The 7,416-nt window shown below is 38.1% G+C and overlaps 1 pseudogene; it reads right to left on the bottom strand.

The window, feature by feature from the left end:
• Positions 1 to 1,021: 1,021 nt before the first annotated feature.
• LOC102993962 (RING finger protein 11-like) lies at positions 1,022 to 1,976 on the bottom strand (annotated as a pseudogene).
• Between the last annotated feature and the right edge of the window lie 5,440 nt (positions 1,977 to 7,416).

The raw sequence follows: 7,416 nt of genomic DNA on the forward strand, positions 1-7,416 counted from the left end.
ATTTTTAGAGCCATTTCTCAGCTACTTGAGCTAGCACATTAATCTCTAAGTGTATCCATATCAATAAATTTAACCAAGTCCAATGTTTTTAAAAAGAACTTTATTGAGTTATAGTTTACAAAAAGTAAAATTTACATGTTTTAGTCTATAGATAAATGACTTCTGAGGAATGTCTATGACTGTGTAACCACCACTCCAATCAAGAAATTTCCCTTGTGCCCTTTGGGTTAATCTTTCCAACTCCTGTCCTAGGCAACTACTGATCTGATTTCTATCACTAGAGTTTAGTTTTGCCTGTTCTAGAATTTTATTTAAATTGAATCATATAGTACATACTATTTTTTGTCAGGCTTCGCTCACCCAGCATAAATTTGTGTTTTTAATTTGTTTGTTGCTTCTTATTGTTGATCAGTGTTCCATTGCATGGATATAGCCATTCACTAGTTAGTGGACACTTGGATTATTTCCAGCTTTTGGATATTCTGAATAATGTTGTAAACATTCTTTTGTAAGTATTCATGGATATATGTTTTCTTTTTTTTTTTTTTTTTTTTTTTTTTGTGGTATGCGGGCCTCCCTCTGTTGTGGCCTCTCCCGTTGAGGAGCACAGGCTCCGGACGCGCAGGCTCAGCGGCCATGGCTCACGGGCCCAGCCAGTTATTTCATTTAGGAAAAACAACCACTATCTTTTTCCTAATCTTCAACATACACAATTTAAACATATACAGCTGCTGTATAACACTTTACACAATTCCTATGTATTGGAGCAATAACAAGATCTAAATACAATTATATTTTTGAACACTGGGTCAAGGCTTTACATAAAAATACCTTCCTACTTTTCCCCCTAAGTTTCTAAAATATCACATACTTTTCCCCAACATCTGCAGCCATTCAGGAATATTTAGGAAAGTTTTGTGCATGATCTTAATCCCTAATCCCTGGCTCTTTGGGCTCAGTGACAAAAGTTCAAAACCACCAAAAATGATGGTTCACTTGAAGTCAGATGAGAGACCCTGGCTCAATTAGTCTCGTAGGACGAAAGCAGTGCTGCATCAACTGGCTGCATGTGAAGGATCTCATCAACCAGTCGTCTATACAGTCCAGATGATAGATGTGCATGCACGGGAGAAATCGAATTGGGTCCCCATGAACAAAGTCCATCATACAGATCACACACTCCTGGATCTTTTTTTCTGATCCCTCTCTTCCAGGTTCATAAACTCCTTTAGGCAGATGCTGTATAAGGCCTATTCTTTGAGCTATCCTAATTTGTTCCTCTTCAGTCAGCTGAGTTGCTAGGTGAGTCTGGCTAGGTGTTGGATGTTAGACCGGAACTGGAACTTGTTCCTGATATGGCGGTGGCAGCTCCTTATCCTGCTCCGTCCCCTCGCCAAAGCTAGCCCAGTCGGACTGAGACTCGTGAAGCAGGGAGATGTCATCCGAAGTGGGGGGCTTGAGGCAGTTCCCCATCTTCTGGGGCTGGGGTGTGTGATCTGTGTGCTGTTTTGACAGTCTTCTCCCCTCCATAGACTTTTTAATTAGGCCTTCTGTCATCGCAGAGTCACAGAGGATGTGTGAATTAAATTGATTTTTCCCTATTATACTTTTTTCCTATTCTTGATTATTATAATAATTTACCAGTCAACTTCACACTTCTCAACTGTGTATGGATCTATGGTTTTGATTGCACAGCCTCTCATGACATTTTCTCTGACAACAGATACTAGTTGACTTCCTGTTTTTGGAAACTCCTCTTATTTCTAGTTTTGTGGTTTATCATTCCTAAACTCTGGACAAGTACCTCTTACATTACTAGCAAAGCAATCAAGTCCAGCTCTTGTTAGTTATTAGTTGTAATAGCACTCTCCGTGAACCCTTGATTAAACTATTCTTCCCTCACCTGTCCATTGGCAAAAATACATATAACCCTAACTTCTATCTCGTATGTTACCTTGCTCCATGTAATTCCATCTAATCTCGTACAGTTAAATTGGGCAGATCATTTTGGCAAATCCACATTGAGTACATGATCCTACGAAGATCTGTGCTTTTCATCAGCATAACTAAGATTAGGATCTGAAAGTAGCAGGAGGATATGCTAGTGAGAGTGCACATGCTTTCAGGGCCATTCTTGTGGTTCTAAATAGTAAGATGACTTTTTAACCAGACAGGAAATTTGAAAGTATAAAAATGGGCTGTAAATAAATCCCCACTTTCCTAGAAACAGACCCATTTTGGTCTGTTCTGCTTCGGGATTCTTATATATATATAACTCTATATCCAAGATCTAGTTGTTCCTTTTTATTTTAATGATCCTCCTCTGCTTCTCTAATACTTCCTGCTTGCTCTTTTTTTAAAAAATAAAAATTTAAATTTATTTGTTTATTTTTGGCTGCGTTGGGTCCCCGCTGCTGCACGCGGGCACTTTACAGCTGCGGCAAGCAGGGGCCAGCCCTCGCCGCGGCACGCGGGCCCCTCACCACGGTGGCCTCTCCAACCGCAGAGCACAGGCTCCAGGCATGCGAGCCTCAGTAGCCGTGGCCCACAGGCTCAGCAATTGTGGCCTAAGGGCTCTAGAGCACAGGCCCAGCAGTTGTGGCACACGTGTCCAGTCCAGTCGCTTTGCGGCACGTGGGACCCTCCCAGACCAGGGATTTAACCCGCGTTCTCTGCACTGGCAAGCAGACTTCCAACCACTGCGCCACCAGGGAAGCCCCCCTGCTTGCTCTTGAGTAAAATAAACTACTGATTCCATGGCTTCTGTCTAGATCACCTAGCTTCTAGATCTTTGGTTAAATAACGACATCTGCCTAGTTCTTTCCCCATCGTGACTCCCCCTTGATCATCCCTTTCCCATATCAACTTTTATATCCATGTCTTGACTGTTTCCTCTACCTCTTGGTTTTAAATTATTGACAACTCTCTGGAGTATATTCGAAACCAAAGTGTTTAAGTTTGGCTTTTATTAGTTTGCTTTTTTACTTTACATTTAGGGATTAGAAGTGAGAGTAGTTGAGAAGGAGATACAGTTCAAGATAAGTACTAAAGCCATATTAAAGAAATAAAATAAGTTTGTCCATTCACTTTTCTCTTTGACTAAGACTATGGTGGGAATTTTTTTTCCACAGAAGGCTACACTTAGTAAAAATTCACCTAATCTAGATATTTTTAAAAGGTAGTTCATACATCAAAAATTGTCACTTTTTTTTTCTTTTTTTTTGGCCGTGCCACGTGCCTTGTAGGATCTTAGTTCCCCGACCAGGGATCAAACCCGTGCCCCCTGCAATGGAAGCGTGGAGTCCTAACCAATGGACCACCAGGGAATTTCCAAATTGTCACTTTCTTTTAAAAAAATTTTTTAGAGGCGGGAAGGGGAAAGAAATGTGGTAACAGAGTAAGAAAAGTGATTCCACAGTACAGGCAGAGAGATCCATCTTTTCCTTTTAAATAAGAGGCAGGAAAAGGAGATAGATACAGAAACCGGGATAGATTTAGGGGCTGTTCATGTGCCCTGCATTATACTAAGCATTTTACGTTCATTATCGCATTTAATTTTCACAACTTCCCGCTTTACATCTGAGAGAACAGCCTTAAAAGCCCTGAGTAACTTGCTCAAGACCACACAGCTTGTAAACAGCTCCAGCCTGACTTTTAACTTCACACTCTAAACAGCTCTGCCTCTCTGGGTGGGTAAGAAAGTTACTTGTAGGTGAGATTGATGTTTGTTAAGTAGGAGTAAAGTTCATCTTTCAATTTATAAAATTCCTTAGAAATCCTCTCGTCTCACTGCTTCTGTATCACTTTATAAGAAAAGAAAACTAAGGTCCAAAGACTTTAAATAATTCAAATCCAAGCTAGTTAACCAGAAATATTCAGGCAGTGCTTTCCTCTGTATTTTAAAGCCTAGAATTACTTCATTTTTGTATTACATTATCAGGTTTTCTTCTATTTTACCAATTTACAAAATGTGATAGTATTATGTGTATTGTTAATAAAAGTAACGTATATACTCTATATAGGATTATCAGAGTATTTTATTTTTTTTAAGATGTTAAAAAAAAAGGCACGTTTAAAATAAAATCTGATTACAATGCAATTGACAAAGTAACTTGGTTACTGTTGTGACATACAACACTTTAAGATAATAACTAGAATTATGACTGATAACATTTTATTACCAGGACATATCAGATCTTTATGAAGTCCATATAATTTCTAGAATATCTATATTAGTAACATTTACCATACAATATAACCTAAGAAGATTTATTACTCATTTGACAATACTTCCCATGTAATTTAACATACCAAATGAACCTAATTAGTTTAGTATCTCTCTTTGGGATGTTTCAGGGCCTTCTGAAGCATCCCAAAGTTAGCTAGAGGTTGAAGAAACTTTATCACAAATTTGATTTGGGAAGTTTTGTCGTAAAAATATCAAAAAGGGCTTAGAACACTCAGTCAGACAGGATCATAGGCCACTGTGAAACAATAGTTATTCACCTAGCCAAAGTAACAATAAAAGATTTCAAAGGCAAATACAGAATTGATCACTTAAAAGGTAAAGAAACTTAAAATCTGTTATCAAAGGCAGTTCAACATTTTAAGAAAACTTGTCTTAAGAGAGAGAAAAGTCATAAAGCTCTATTTTCATGAACCACAGTAACATTTTGGAGTGTTAGATCATCCCACAGTAGCAAGTTAGACACTACTCTCTTCCCTCGAAATTTGATTTAAATATTGAGACTGGTCACTCACACACACACACACACACACACACACACACACACACACACACCTTGTCTTAAGAGAGAGAAAAGTCAAATTTAAGTTTTGCACCCACTTTTAAAATTCATTTACTCAAATTTATTTTAACCTTAGTCAATCCTGATCATGCACAAATTTTCTCAGGGTTCACTTTCCACAAAACTTCTTATCATTTTCTGAATCCATCACTTTATTTTCCATTTGAAAACAGCCTGCCCTAAGTCAGACCTACTTCCTTTTCCTTCAATAAAATCTAATTCCCTTCTTCATACCTTCTTTACTGAATACATACATCCTACTTTCCTATTGTTTACTGAAATGTTTTCTTTCTTTCTTTTTTTTTTTTTTTTTTTTTGTGGTACGCGGGCCTCTCACTGTTGTGGCTTCTCCCATTGCGGAGCACAGGCTCCGGACGCACAGGCTCAGCGGCCATGGCTCACGGGCCTAGCCGCTCCGCGGCATGTGGGATCTTCGCGGACTGGGGCACGAACCCGTGTCCCCTGCATCAGCAGGCAGATTCTCAACCACTGCGCCACCAGGGAAGCCCTGAAATGTTTTCTTATTATTTCTATTAGCTTTAATTACATGTTTAAATTAGAATCCTCATCTCTTAAAACCTTAATTTCTTGTGAAAACTATGAAGTAAGCAATTATGAACTGTCCTTTACATTAGCATTCTGTAGATTGGTGAACATAAATACCAGTGAAAATTTAAAAAAAAAACATTTGTTTCAGATAGAGAACATCTCAGGATGGCACCAAACATATTCATTAATAGTTCTAAATATCTTTAGTTTCTCTGTAAGAGGAAGCCATTCGGCTAGAGCCTGAGCTCTGCAACAAGAGAAGCCACCGCAATGAAAAGCCCGTGCACTGCAACGAGGAGTAGCCCCCGCTCGCCGCAACTAGAGAAAGCTGCGTGCAGCAACGAAGACCCAATGTAGCCAAAGATAAATAATAAATAAAAAAATAAATTCGTGAAAAAAAAAAAGTAGAGTTAACCATAATGGAAAAGAATATTTTTAAAAAAATGTATATATGTGTATAACTGAATCACTTTGCTGTACAGCAGTAATTAACACAACATTGTAAATCAACTATACTTCAATTAAAAAAATAAAATAATAGAGTTGGACTGTTTATTATATTGGTTCTTTGGGAATTAATTTCAGCTAATCCTTCAAAAGAATGAATATTTCTTATTTTCTCATGCACACCTTTTCCTTTGGAGGGAGTTGTGAAAAAAGATTTACCATATATTTTTTTGTGGGTGTGTTGCAAGGTCTGTTCTTCAGGGGACTGGGTCTCTCCTTGGTCCAGGATCTTTAGGTTTTGCTTACTTCTGGGAACTAGGTGAGAAGTCAGTTTCCTTTCCTGTGTTCAGCTTTCTGCCCATCAGCTCTTAAATGTTTTACGTTATACAAATCAAAATATTATATATAATATTATAGTTGGATGCCTATTTTATATCCAAGGACACTATTGTCAATTAGCCATAGCAAAGATTCCTGCAGATTAGGCCATTCTCATTACTATTTGTTACTGCTGTTCATTACAATAATTGCGTCCACTTTTTCTCTGGTGGTTCTGTGTTGTCAAGTGGCCCCTGTTACGCTGGGATCCCATCATTGCCATTGATATCAGGGAGCCCATCTCAACATTCATGTCTCCCACTGTCATCCCTAGCATACAGAGGACACCACTATGAAAATTTAAGGATGCTGACGTTCACTTCACTGGTACAGTTCTTGACATCTTAGTGAAGGAAGGGTCTTCTTATCTTTCTTGGTGGATGAAGATAGTTTTGTAGCCTGCATGTGGTAAATCCTTTTTAAGAATTTTTTTTCTTGAAATATAATAGTACATTTAAAGGAAAGCTTAAGTGCTTTGGGATTCCTTCTTCTACATTATGCTAGCTGTATCTGGCGTCTTGACTTCATTGACTGTAGGCCATAATTAATTCTTATTTTTTTAGTCAACCAACCAAGAAAATTTTTAGAGCCATTTCTCAGCTACTTGAGCTAGCACATTAATCTCTAAGTGTATCCATATCAATAAATTTAACCAAGTCCAATGTTTTTAAAAAGAACTTTATTGAGTTATAGTTTACAAAAAGTAAAATTTACATGTTTTAGTCTATAGATAAATGACTTCTGAGGAATGTCTATGACTGTGTAACCACCACTCCAATCAAGAAATTTCCCTTGTGCCCTTTGGGTTAATCTTTCCAACTCCTGTCCTAGGCAACTACTGATCTGATTTCTATCACTAGAGTTTAGTTTTGCCTGTTCTAGAATTTTATTTAAATTGAATCATATAGTACATACTATTTTTTGTCAGGCTTCGCTCACCCAGCATAAATTTGTGTTTTTAATTTGTTTGTTGCTTCTTATTGTTGATCAGTGTTCCATTGCATGGATATAGCCATTCACTAGTTAGTGGACACTTGGATTATTTCCAGCTTTTGGATATTCTGAATAATGTTGTAAACATTCTTTTGTAAGTATTCATGGATATATGTTTTCTTTTTTTTTTTTTTTTTTTTTTTTTTGTGGTATGCGGGCCTCCCTCTGTTGTGGCCTCTCCCGTTGAGGAGCACAGGCTCCGGACGCGCAGGCTCAGCGGCCATGGCTCACGGGCCCAGCC

Source organism: Physeter macrocephalus, chromosome 8 (genome assembly GCF_002837175.3).
Source record: "Physeter macrocephalus isolate SW-GA chromosome 8, ASM283717v5, whole genome shotgun sequence".
Classification (NCBI taxonomy): domain Eukaryota; kingdom Metazoa; phylum Chordata; class Mammalia; order Artiodactyla; family Physeteridae; genus Physeter; species Physeter macrocephalus.